This window comes from Bos javanicus, chromosome 10, assembly GCF_032452875.1.
Source record: "Bos javanicus breed banteng chromosome 10, ARS-OSU_banteng_1.0, whole genome shotgun sequence".
In the NCBI taxonomy this organism is placed as follows: Eukaryota; Metazoa; Chordata; class Mammalia; order Artiodactyla; family Bovidae; genus Bos; species Bos javanicus.
The window spans coordinates 29,719,867-29,733,983 of NC_083877.1; the positions used below are offsets into that span (position 1 = coordinate 29,719,867).

The window sequence follows — 14,117 nt, forward strand, 5'->3', positions numbered from 1 at the left end:
TCCACACTCTGATTGGTCCGCTCCTCTTTTCAAAATCAGGACCCCGGAAGGTGGCCAGGAGCTGCCTGTCCATGGAGTTACCGGGTTACCGGCCGGGGGCGGGCGACGGGGTTGGGCACGAAAGGTTTGGAGGGCAAAACTAAGAAACGCGGAAAGAAAGATGAGTTCCACTTGCTCCTTCTTAGCCATAATTTACAGGGAAATACTATCTATTATATATTTTAAAACACCTGGCCTGAACCCGAGATAATATATTTGGGGAAATGTAATAGACACCTCATTCTCTCTCTCTTTTTTTTTTTAGGTCTCGGCGGAGGCCGAAGGCCCTTTTACGGAGAAACCGGTTCTACTGAACCGTAAGGGAGACCATTTGGTCGGGATTCATCAACGCTGATTTTAGTAACCCTAAGCGGGACTGTTTGGTGGAAACTTCGGCTTTGGGAACTGGTCCATACTTAGGGGACTGATGATGACACCCAGATCTTTGCGTTTAGGTAGTTAAAATACAACAAAGAAGACCTGTCGAGAGAGTGGAGTGCAGGAGGAAAGTCTAGGGGAGGCGGCCGCTGCAAAAGCTTCATTCGGTGGGGTCTGGACTTAGACCACGAAGGAGACTGGTTCCTGGCCCTCACGGTGCAGAGAGCGTGGTTTATCTTGTTGACAGGCAAGACCGCACATACCCAGCCCTCGTCCCGGGCTGCTTTTCCATTCTCAAACGTCAGCAGTCCCATCGGAGATTAAATATTTTTAGGGCTGGAGATGTGGACTCAAATACTACAGACAATACAGCATACGTTTATTACCACCGTTCCTCAGTCCCATGTAAACTTGGCAAGAGTAGCAAAAACTAAAACAAAATACAAAACTGTATCTGCCTTATCCAGTTGTGTGCTTATCGCCTAATAGTGCCAGAGGCCAAATACGTCATTTGCCCGACTTGAAAGGGTTTAAATGGGAAACAGTTTTCTTAGAAGCATTTTGTTCCTTTTGGAGTTCAGGTACTTAGATATTCTACCTTTTCCAATCTAAAGAGGATGCCCTGAAATGGAAACAAACATGGCAACCCACTGCAGTATTCTTGCCTGGAGAATCCCATGGAAGGAAGAGCCTGGCGGACTGCAGTCCATGGGGTTACAAAGAGTCAGACAGGACTGAAGCGACTGAGCACACACGTGCAGTTTGGTACAGGATGAGTGAAACCAGACACGATTTTGGCCCTCCAAGGGGGAGGGAGCAGGGGAGAATATCAACCAAGTAATTATATGAATGGGGACATAATTATTAACTAAGAGACATGCCCTAAGGAAAGGAATATTCTATGATAGGGTACAATGAAAGATCCTTGATGGGGGAGGGGTGATGTAACAATGAACTGATCTGAAGAATCAGCAGAAATTAACTTAATAAAAAGTGAAGGTGGAATGGTGGACTGGGCCTAGCATTCAGAAGACAAAAACACTACAGAAAAAGCCATCAGTTTTAATAGGAGTAGTGCATCAGAAGCTCTACTAAACGTATTTCTCTTTTCTTCCTGCTTCAGACGTAACTGTAAAAAATTACTTACATGGTTTTTAGCCTCCTCCTTTACCCAAACTTCCCTTTGTTTTGGGTTTTAGGACCCACTGTATCTCTTGAATATTAATTTTTCTAACTGTATCTTAATGCTTTTTCTTTAAAGCTGAGTGCTTTGATTTTATGTTTTGTCCTTTCTCTTAAGATGAAAATACTAGTTCTTAATGTATTGACACAATTATTTACTTCTTTATTCATATTTATAAATACACGCATATAAATATATATGTATAAATAATACATATATGTTAACAGAACAAGAATAGCAGTATTACTAACATAAGACTACTGAATGAAGTTTAAATTTGCATGTGTGTTTTTTCCCTCCATATTAGTGTCCCACTGGAAATGTACAGAAAAAATACTGTGTTTAAAATGAGCTAGATATACATCTTCTCTTTGGTTATTATGAATGTACTATAGTTTATTCAGCCAGACCTCTACTGAGGTGGTTTCTCTTGGTACAGAGAGTGGTTCTAGGGCACGCCCATAGTTGTGGTGCAGGGGCCTAGGTGCCCTGCAATATGTGGGATCTTCCCCAACCAGGGATCAAACCCATGTCCCTTGCATCAGCAGGTGAAACTTTAACCACTAGGCCACCAAGGAAGTCCTGTGTTGCACTTTTAAAAACTAACCCTTATTGGACTATTTGCTTTGCTTGTCTGTTGTCTGTTTAAACTGTAGTTAAAATAATCAACCTCTTCCCTTAATGAGACTCTGAATGATAGGTACGAATGTTTTTCCCACTTCCAAGTTATAAAAGAATTCATTTATTCTTTTTGAAAAAATACCAGTATGGTTTCATTTTTGAAAAATTTAGATCTCTGATCCATTTGGAATTTATCCATTGTAGAATAAAGGCTGGATCAAGCTTTATCTTTTTCTATATGGCTACTCATCCCTAGACATTTTGTCTCACTTCAGCAAACTCCCACACCTACCTCTAGAAGTAACAATACACTATACTGAATGCCCCACAGAGTACCTTGACTGGATCATTAGACTTTGCCTTTATTTTTATCTATTTATTTTTAATTTTGTCTGTGCCCCGCAGTTTGTGGGGATCTTAATTCCCCAATCAGGGATTGAACCCCAGGTCCCTAGAGTCCTAACCACTAGATGGCAAGGGGATTCCCTAGACTTTGCTTCTAGTTAGCACCACTAGGCAGCACACATCTTTTTCTTTAGCTATCTCACTCTCTTTTCCGTGAAATTAATCAAGTACCTCTCACAATTCTTCCCTACATTTTCTTCCTGCACCCCCACTTGGGAGAAGGTGACTTGAGTAGCTTTCCAAATCAGATCCAGAGATATTCTCTGTAAAGCCAAAGTGATCGGCCTTGAAATCATTGCCTTCAAGGCTTGGCACATTGCACAGACATGATTTCATTGATTAATAAACCAAAACATTTGGGAAGATGTCTAAAATTCAGCTTGACTAACAGAAAATAATTTAGTGATTTTCTCAGGTCAGTGGAGTTCTCACCAGAATAATGGCACAGCGATGCTTCACCTACATTGCCCTCCAAGACTGAGATGCTTGCTCTTCTTTGCTTACAGGAGTATTGGCTACAGACAGCTCATAGCCAAGTTCCTTTGAGGACAGAGAATTGCTCTCATAGAAGGGAGCTGCCTCACCCGAGATGACACCTCCTCCTGGGGGCAGTCTGTGCGCCATGTCTGGTCCATGTAGGGGGACATAGACCTGTCCCTTACCTCAGTTTAGAACAACTGAAGGGCCTTCCAACCTTAGAAAGTCATAGGATGAGCTGAGGCCTATGTGGCAACTGTATCACAACTCAGCCTTTCCATCTGTCCAGTCCTGCTTTCCAAACTCATTTGCTCTTGCTATTCCAAAAGTTTGCCCCAGTAAGCCTCCTGCTCACAAATCTCAGGGCCTGTTATTCAGGCAGCCCAACTTAAGGCATAGGGTTGATTCTTTCCTTAATCTGTGCTCTCAGCTAGAGCCTTGCTATCAAAATGCAGTCCATGAATCAGCACCACTGCCGTCAACATGGAAAAGTTAGAAAAGAAGTAACTCAGGCCTCACTCCAGATCTACTGAATCAGAATCTGCCTTTTTATAAGGTTTCCAGATGAGTTGTCTGTACACTAAAGGTTAAGAAACTCTGGACTAGGCTCAAAGGACAATGGTCTGAACTCAAAAATATTTCTTCCTGTGGGTTATTAAGTGGGAAAACCCAACAACATGTTTTGTTGTATTTTATATTATACAAATAGAGAGTAAATGTTATCATCTGACTGCTCAAGTTTAGGTCTTTTAATCTCAGGTCACAGGGTTTTCTCTTGCCTTTCGAGGTTGCCTTGTATGGTGTTCTGATATCCAAAAGAATAGTCCAGGACTTGTGACAACTCTGAAATGACAGACAAAAGGTGTCAAACATAGAATAATAGCCTTCTGAGACTTGTGAGTGGAAGAGACACATGCAAATTTCTGTTCTGTTCTACAGCAAGAAATTCAAGCTGGTTTTTTTGCAATGGTCTAAGGGAAGGTAGTGAAAATGGAATGGAAAAAGACAATGATAGATAAGTCAAAATGATTAGATAAAAGCTATAAGTACAGAAAAGCTTAAGAATTTTTCTGTCTTTCACAAAACTACAAAGTGGGCAGTTTAATAGTGCCTTCAACCACAATACAGGCTTGATAGGTTAATGAGCACCATTACATGGAGAAGGAAATGGCAACCCACTCCAGTATTCTTGCCTGGAGAATCCCATGGACAAAGGAGCCCAGTGGGCTACAGTCCATGGAGTCACAAAGAATCAGACACAACTGAGCGACTAACACATACATACATACACGGCTGATATAAGTTTATTGATTTGGAGGGTGTTCAAGATATAATTTGAGAAAAAGCAAGTCACAAAGTTATATGAATAGTATGGCTGTTGTGCTTTATATGTGTATATGAAAAGAAAAATGGAATGATATTAACAGTAGTTACATCCGAGTGGTAACATAGCCAAGGGACTTTTACATTCATCTTTGTGCTTTTCTTCTATTACCACTTTTTACAGAAGTGATAATATTTAAATATTTATAATGGATATAATGGGCACCACGTGAATATTTATAATGGGTATATTGTTGAGGGTTGAATTGTGTCCCTCCAAAAGATATGTTGATGTCTTAACCCCCAGAATCTCAAAATATGACATTATTAGTTAAAATAAGGTCATACCAAAGTAGGGTGGCACCCTAATCCAATATAAATATTATACTTATCATAAGAGGAAGTACAGTCATGTGAGGTAAGAATGCTGTGTGATGATGGAGAAAGCAATTGAAGTGCTGAATCTGCATGCCCAGAAACACCAAAGATTGGTGGCCCCCGCCACAAGCTAGGAAGAAGTAAGGAAGGGTTCTCCCCTAGTTTTCAGAGGGAGCACTACCCCACCAACCTTGACTTCTAGTTTTCAGAATTGTGGGAAATAAATTTCTGTTGTTTGAAGGCACCCAGTTTGTGCTACTTCTTTAAGATAGCCCTAGAAAATTAATACAGATGTTACCTGACAAGCCTTAAAAAGTATAGTCGTTGCCATTTTGAAAATTAAATGGAGCTGTAATTGATCTGAAGGAAGATGACACTCATCAGCCTGCACAAAGGTGATTTCTCCCACAAAACCTTCCCTGAGGGTTCAGAGAGGCAACACTAGAATCCTTGGTGGGAGCAGCTAGTTGCACGCATCACTTTCCTCCTCCAGGTCTAAATTCCCTTGAGAGGGCAGGGGCCAGGTTCATGTTCACTTCCCATAAAATGTAGCTCTGAACTTGAACTAAAGATCTCAATGAATGCTTTTTGAATTATTGAATAAGGGATTCCTATTAGTAAGAAAAGCTTTCCCTCCCACTCTTACAGAATGGGATACTCAGACAAACAAAAGCAACAAAGCACCTGGAGGATGAGAACGGAAAGACTCTGGATTTGGGAGGAGCGGAAGGCAGGGGTCCCGTAGGCCAGCACGTCTGTGGGCACAGACTCCTGATCTCTAGTTGTGTGGAGTGTTAAAAAGGTCTCCTGTCAAACAAATGTAACAGTTTCTTCACCACAGGGGCTCCGGGGGCTTTAAATACACCATTGTGCACTGGGACTTTCTAATAAGAGGAGGGAGTGGGGCTGCTCTTCCTGCATTTGACTGGTAAGTTATTTTTTCTCTCATTATTTCCAAGCACTTGGTGGTGGATGTTTGAGGAATGTTCACGGTGTTCACGTAAGCCCATTGAGAATACCCTTAGGAGAGAGTGAAGTCAGGTGACCTGAGGTTGAATTCCAGCTCTACCATGTAATTATGGAAGAGTTACCTAACTTGTCTGAGCCCCAGATTCCTCACCTATAGTGAGAAATTATTAATGTATCCACCTCTTATAAGACTTACATGACTCATGAAATTATTAGTGTCTTGCCCAGTGTACTGAAGACCTCAATAAATGTTAACTGTTAATAAGTATTACAGGTATTTGTCAGTTCAGTTCAGTTCAGTCTCTCAGTCGTGTCCGACTCTTTGTGACCCCATGAATCGCAGCATGCCAGGCCTCCCTGTCCATCACCAACTCCCAGAGTTCACTCAAACTCATGTCTATCGAGTTGGTGGTGCCATCCAGCCGTCTCATCCTCTGTCGTCCCCTTCTCCTCCTGCCCCCAATCCCTCCCAGCATCAGTCTTTTCCAATGAGTCAATTTTTTGCATGAGGTGGCCAAAGTACTGGAGTTTCAGCTTTAGCATCAGTCCTTCCACAGAACACCCAGGACTGATCTCCTTTAGAATGGACTAGTTGGATCTCCTTGCAAGTATTTGTAGCTGGTACAAACTCAGAAGTCTCAGCCATTGGGGAATTCTGACAGCTGGAGGAAACACCAACCATAGGAGAAGTTTACCCCTGTGTGCCGTAGGGTGTGTAGAATTCTCTGGGATCTTTTGAATGTGATCCTTTCTCCCTAATCCTTAGAGCAAAGGCGTTCACTCCCAAATGCTGAACACAAGGGGAAAGAATAGCATCCCCATTTCACTGTTAGACTGACAGAGCTGGTGTGAGACTTCCCCTTTGCAAGTGTCCTTCAAAGAGTTTAGTGTGTTCATCTGTGTCTTCTGTGTGCCCCCTGCAGAGAGGTCAATAATACTGTAAACAGAGAAGAGCTACAGACTGAGTCAAGCAAATTTCAGAAAATTGAAAAGGTCATGGCAGTAAAGTACATTACTATAATCCACAGAATATATGAGGCTTTAAAATCCAAATGCCTTGACTTTTGATCAAAATTTATTGGAGATGAGAAGAATGAACTACCTCAGTACATTTTTATGGCCAGAATTAAAACAAGTGTATTCTCTTAAGCCCTGCCAGCAGTCTTAAATTCATTGAACCACCTTTGGTGTCCACAGAATTCTGTCTCTATGGAACTCAATGTGATGGGGAGCTCTTATGGCTTTGGAACTTTCCCTGAAGTTGAAAGGTGAGACAAGAGTGGGTGATAGATCACAGGACCAGCAGGCGAGCAGGCGAGACATCTTCACACATTTGAGACCAGAGTGATGGTTAAAGGAGTGCTGGTGGTTTCTCAAGGATACCGGGGAGCTAACCCCCTGGGTCTATGATGCTGATCAGCCTAAATTCCGGAGAAGGCAATGGCAACCCACTCCAGTACTGTTGCCTGGAGAATCCCATGGACGGAGGAGCCTGGTAGGCTGCAGTCCATGGGGTCGCTAAGAGTCGGACATGACTGAGCGACTTCACTTTGACTTTTCACTTTTCACTTTCATGCATTGGAGAAGGAAATGGCAACCCACTCCAGTGTTCTTGCCTGGAGAATCCCAGGGACGGGGGAGCCTGGTGGGCTGCTGTCTCAGGGGTTGCACAGAGTCAGACACGACTGAAGCAACTTAGCAGCAGCAGCAGTAGCAGCAGCCTAAATTCATGACCTGTTCATCCACTATCCATGCAGCAGGGTCAGCCCTACATGGATCTGTCCCTCTGCACCGCTCCAAGCAGAAGTGGTATGCAGGGAGTGTGGGTTCGACCCCTGGTCGGGGAGCTAAAATCCCATGTGCCTCATGGCCAAAAAACCAAAAACTTAAAATGGAAGCAATTTTGTAACAAGTAGAAGCAGTTGTTCACTGTAGATAGTAGCCTTGCAGCCCAGAAAGAGTATACAGAAGCAAACCTGAAGCTTCATGGATCTCTCACATTCTGCAGAGGATTCTTGATACCTACAGAAACTCTGGGTGAAGCAGCTATGGGGCCTGGTTGGTAAATATTTCTAGGAAATAGTTCTTAAGAAAAATTCCTCGGAAAGAGCTTACTCACCTTCTCAACCTCATAACTGAAATGATCGATGGTGTTCCTGTCTCACCTTTGGCAAAACTTAATTACTCTGCCATCTGAGAAGTTCCGCCAAGAGAAGAGGCAGAAGGAACTAGTGTTTATTGTACACAACATGTCAGGCGTTAATCCTCATAGTAGCCCTCAGAAATAGGTACTATTCCTGTTTTACAAAGGAGGAAAATGAGGCTTAGCAAGGTTAAGAAAATTGTACAAGGTCCTAAACTGTTAGATGGCAGAGCTAATATTCCAGCCTGGCTCCAGAATACATACTCAGTCTGATACACACGCAACTGGACTGCAGCACTTTTTCCGCAGGGAATGCCGGTGAACTTGAGAACAGCCTTTTTTTGTTTTTGTTTTTCGTACTTTTTAAAAGATACTGGTTCTACAGATACTGAAAAGCTAATAAGGAAATTAACTTTATGCTAGTAAATGGACAAACTTTTAAAAGACTCAAATGACCAAATCTTGTGCAAGAAGAAACAGACAACTTGAAAATTCTACATCGATTAAAGATTTTAATTTGTAGCTAAAAACCTTACCAGGCCTAGAAAAGGAAACTCCAAGCCTAGATGGTTTCACTGGTGAATTCTACCAAACCAGTGGGGAAAAAAAATAAAAAGAACCAATTCTACAAAAACTTTTCAAGAAATGAAGCCAGCATTATCCTGCATCAAAATGAAGCAAGGATATTACTAGAAAACTACAGACCAATACACCTCATGAACACAGATGCAGAAATTCCAAATAAAATTTCAGTGAACCAAACCCAACAACATATAAAAAGTAGAACACAACATACTAGAGTGAGATTTATTCCAGCATGCAGAGTTAGTTTAATGTTGAAAAAACAATCAAGTAATTCACCTTTAACAATAAACTAAAAAAGAAAAACTAAAAAAGAAAAGAAAAGAAAAAAAAACCAGCAAAAAAAAATAAAATAAAATAAAAATTTTGTTTTCTAACTGGAGAATAATTGCTTTACAGTGTTGTGTTGGTTTCTGCCATGCAACAATGCAAATCATCCGTAATGATTTGAGCCTCCTTCTTGAGCCTCCCTGCCCTCTCCCATCCCATCCCTCTAGGTCATCACAGAGCACATGGCTGGGCTTCCTGTGTTATATAGCAGCTTCCCCCTAGCTATCTGTTTTACACATGATAATATATATATGTAGATGCTACTTTCTCAATTCGTCCCACTCTCTCCTTCCCCTGCTGAGTCCATAGGTCTGTTCTCTACATCTGTATCTCCATTCCTTCCATGCACATAAGTTCATCTGTACTATTTTTCTAAATTCCATTCCCTGGTGGCTTAGATGGTAAAGAATTCGCCTGCAATGTGGGAAACCTGGGTTCAATCCCTGGATTAGGAATATCCCCTGGAGGAGGGCTTGGCAACCCACTCCAGTGATATTGCCTGGAGAATCCCCAAGGACAGAGGAGCCTGGCAGGCTACATTCCATGGGGTCACAAAGAGTCGGACACGAATGAGCAGCTAAGGACACACACACTTGCGTTAGTATACAATATTTGTTCTTCTCTTCCTGACTTACTTCACTCTGTACAGCAGGCTCTAGGTTCATCCACTTTACTATACCTAACCCTGAATATTCATTGGAAGGACCAACGCTGAAGCTCCAATACTTTGGCCACCTGATGCAAAGAGACGATTCATTGGAAAAGACCCGATGCTGGGAAAGATTGAAGGCAGAAAAAGAAGAAGATAACATGGTTAGATAGCATCAATGAATCAATGAACATGAATTTGAGCAAACTCAGGGAGATAGTAAAGGACAGTGAAGCCTGGCATGCTGCAGTTCATGAGGTTGCAAAGAGTCGAACATGACCTAGTGACTGAACAACAACAATATTCCATTGTATATGTGTACCACAACTTCTTTATCCATTCTTCTGTCGATGGACAATTAGGTTGCTTCCATGTCCTGGCTATTGTAAATAGTGTTGCAATGAACACTGGGCTGCATGTGTCTTTTTGAATTGCGATGTTCTCAGGATATATGCCCAGAAGTGGAATTGCTGGGTCATAGCTTCCCTGGTGGCTCAGATGGTAAAGTGTCTGCCTGCAATGCAGGAGACTGGAGTTCAATCCCTGGGTCAGGAAGATCCCCTGGAGAAGGAAATGGCAACCCATTCCAGGATTCTTGCCTGGGAAATTCCATGGACAGAGGAGCGTGGCAGGTTACAATGGGGTCGCAAAGAGTCTGACATGACTGAGCAACTAACACATGGCAGCTTTATTCCTAGTGTCTTAAGGAATCTCCCTATGTTCTCCATAGGGTCTGTATCAATTTACATTCCCACCAACAGTGCAGGAGAGTTCCCATTCTTCACATCCTCTCCAATCTTTATTGTCCATAGGTTTTGTTTTTAAAATTTATTTATTTTTTATTGAAGGATAATTGATTTACAGAATTCTGCTGTTTTCTGTCAAACCTCAACATAAATCAGCCATAGGTATACACATGTCCCCTCCCTCCTGAACCTCCCTCCCATCTCCTGCCCCATCCCACCCCTCCAGGCTAACACAGAGCCCCTGCCATATAGCAAATTCTCATTGGCTATCTATTTTACATATGGTCATGTAAGTGTCCATGTTACTCTTTCCATACATCTCACCCTCTCCTCCCCTCTCCCCATGTCCATAAATCCATTCTCTATGTCTGTTTCTCCATTGGTGGTCTATAAATAAAATTTTCAGTACCATTTTTCTAGATTCCATATATATGCATTAGAATACGATATTTATCTTTCTCTTTCTGACTCACTTCACTCTGTATAATAGGTTCTAGGTTCATCCATTTCATCAGAACTGACTCAAATGCATTCCCTTTTATGGCTGAGTGACTGTGTGGATCACAATAAACTGTGGAAAATTCTGAAAGAGATGGGAATACCAGACCACCTGACCTGCCTCTTGAGAAACCTATATGCAGGTCAGGAAGCAACAGTTAGAACTGGACATGGAACAACAGACTGGTTCCAAATAGGAAAAGGAGTACGTTAAGGCTGTATATTGTCACCCTGCTTATTTAACTTATGTGCAAAGTACATATGAGAAACGCTGGACTGGAAGAAACACAAGCTGGAATCAAGATTGTCAGGAGAAATCTCAATAACCTCAGATATGCAGATGACACCATCCTTATGGCAGAAAGTGAAGAGAAACTAAAAAGCCTCTTGGTGAAAGTGGAGAGTGAAAAAGTTGGCTTAAAGCTCAACATTCAGAAAACGAAGGTCATGGCATCCAGTCCCATCACTTCGTGGGAAATAGATGGGGAAACAGTGGAAACAGCGTCAGACTTTATCTTTTGGGGCTCCAAAATCACTGCGGATGGTGATTGCAGCCATGAAATTAAAAGACGCTTACTCCTTGGAAGGAAAGTTATGACCAACCTAGATAGCATATTCAAAAGCAGAGACATTACTTTGCCAACAAAGGTCCGTCTAGTCAAGGCTATGGTTTTTCCTGTGGTCATGTATGGATGTGAGAGTTGGACTGTGAAGAAGGCTGAGAGCCAAAGAATTGATGTTTTTGAATTGTGGTGTTGGAAAAGACTCTTGAGAGTCCCTTGGACTGCAAGGAGATCCAACCAGTCCATTCTGAAGGAGATCAGCCCTGGGATTTCTTTGGAAGGAATGATGCTAAAGCTGAAACTCCAGTACTTTGGCCACCTCATGCAAAGAGTTGACTCATTGGAAAAGATTCTGATGCTGGGAGGGATTGGGGGCAAGAGGAGAAGGGGACGACAGAGGATGAGATGGCTGGATGGCATCACTGACTCAATGGATGTGAGTCTGAGTGAACTCCAGGAGTTGGTGATGGACAGGGAGGCCTGGCCTGCTGCAATTCATGGGGTCGCAAAGAGTCGGACACGACTGAGTGACTGAACTGAACTGAACTGAATATTCCATTGTATATATGTACCATAACTTCTTTATCCATTCATCTGTTGATGGACATCTAGGTTGCTTCCATGTTCTAGCTACTGTAAATAGTGCTGCAAAGAACAATGTGTCTCTTTCAATTTTGGTTTCCTCAATGTATATGCCTAGGAGTAGGATATCTGGGTCATATGGTGGTTTTATTCCTAGTTTTTAAAGGAATCTCCATACTGTCTTCCATAGTGGCTGTATCAATTTACATTCCCACCAACAGTCAAGAGCGTTTCCTTTTCTCCACACACTCTCCCGCACTTATTATTTGTAGTCTTTTTGATGATGGTCATTCTGATATCTTATGATAGTTCTGACTTTCATTTCTCTAGTAATGAGCAAAGTTCAGCATCTTCTCATGTATTTATTAGCCATTTGTATGTCTTCTTTGGAGAAATGTCTGCTTAGGTCTTCTGCCCATTTTTTGATTTGGTTGTTTTTCTGATATTAAACTGCATGAGCTGCTTATATATTTTGGTTTTGATTCAAAAGCCATCACACATCTTGATTTGAGTAGCAACTGAAAACCTCCTATCCTCTGTAATTTCCTGTTAGTGGCTGATCGCTTCAGCTTTCATTCTGACTTTCTTTTAAAACTCAAATTACACTGAGAGACATACTTTGTTTCCTAAAGGAAGACCTTGATAATATTAGATCATGCATCACCAGAAGAAGAGAAAGAGGACTTTACAGAGAAAATGGCCAAAGAAAAGGAAAAAAAAGGAACAGTTGGAGGTGCCAAGTACTTGAGTCTATTTCAGAATTTTACCTGTAGCCAACCCAGTGATCCTTTTTGCTTTTTAGGAAGAATAAGTTCTATATTTCAGAATGTGCGTATCTATCAAATGCTACTGTTGTAAGAAATAAATGAGACTGATGCGAGGAAGTTCTGTAAACTAAATGGCTTATACAAACAAGGTATGGGAGTATTTCAGTTTGTAAATGCACTCAGTCTTATGGCTAAATGCCCTTTTTCTATTATTCCATGTGACTCTATTCTCTTGGGTGCATGCATGCACAGTTGCTCAGTCATGTCCGGCTCTGTGATCCCACAGACTGTAGCCCTCCTGGTTCCTCTACGCATGGGATTTTCCAGGCAAGAATACTGGAGTGGTTGCCACTTCCTACTCCAGGGGATCTTCCTAACGCAGGGATTGAACTCATTTCTCCTGTGGTTTCTGCACTAGCTGGCAGATTCTTTACACTGAGCCACCTGGGAAGTCCTCCATTCTCTTGACCATGTATTAAATACAAGTATGGGGGAAAACCATATGTGGACTCTAGAAACAAATTATATAGGCAATGAGCGCTAAAGCATTGATGCTTTTGAACTGTGGTGTTGGAGAAGACTCTTGAGAGTCCCTTGGAATGCAAGGAGATCCAACCAGTCCATCCTAAAGGAAATCAGTCCTGAATATTCATTGGAAGGACTGATGCTGAAACTGAAACTCCAATACTTGGCCACCTGATGAGGAGAACTGACTCATTGAAAAAGACCTTCATGCTGGGAAAGATTGAAGGCAGGAAGAGAAGGGGATAACAGAGGATGAGATGGTTGGCTGGCATCACCGACTCGATGGACATGAATTTGAGCAAGGTCCTGGAGTTGGTGATGGACAGGAAAGCCTGGCGTGCTGCAGTCCATGGGGTCACAAAGAGTCAAACACAACTGAGTGACTGAACTGAGGCCAATGATTTATTCTAGAAAATAATGTTTAATAAATAAAACTGAAAGAATTGCAAACTTTTTTGCATGATTTTCAACATTATTTTCTCTTATGGTTTTAAGAACACAGTGAACATTTTCTATCAACTTTTCAATAGTTAAGCACTATATTAGAACTTACCAGCAGAGGGGAGTAAAGGAACACAAAACATCTTTCAGTTTAGGATAATTTTTGTGTCTAAACAGGGCAGAAAAGTCCTCAAATCCATGCCTTTTAAGAAAAATTAGCCAATATGGATCCACATGAACACATGAAATTTTATGGACAGCTTGAGTCTCTGACAGAGGTAAACAAACAAATCTGTAGGTAACAAAGGCATTTATTTTTTTAATTTATTTTTAATTGGAGGATAATTGTAATTTGTAATATTGTTAGTTTCTGTCATACATCAACATGAATCATCCGTATGTATACATATGTCCCCTTCCTCCTGAACCTCCCTCCCACGTCCCACTCTATCTCACCCCTCTAGGTCATCACAGAACCCGGGATTTGAGCTCCCTGTGTCATACAGCAAATTCCCACT

The 14,117-nt window shown here is 41.8% G+C and overlaps 1 long non-coding RNA gene across 1 annotated transcript; it reads left to right on the top strand.

Moving 5' to 3' along the window:
- Positions 1 to 48: 48 nt before the first annotated feature.
- Positions 49 to 13,608, top strand: LOC133256014 (uncharacterized). The gene is made up of 2 exons (XR_009739076.1): positions 49 to 5,732; positions 9,478 to 13,608. It is a non-coding gene; the product is annotated as an uncharacterized LOC133256014 (long non-coding RNA).
- The last annotated feature ends 509 nt before the right edge of the window (positions 13,609 to 14,117 follow it).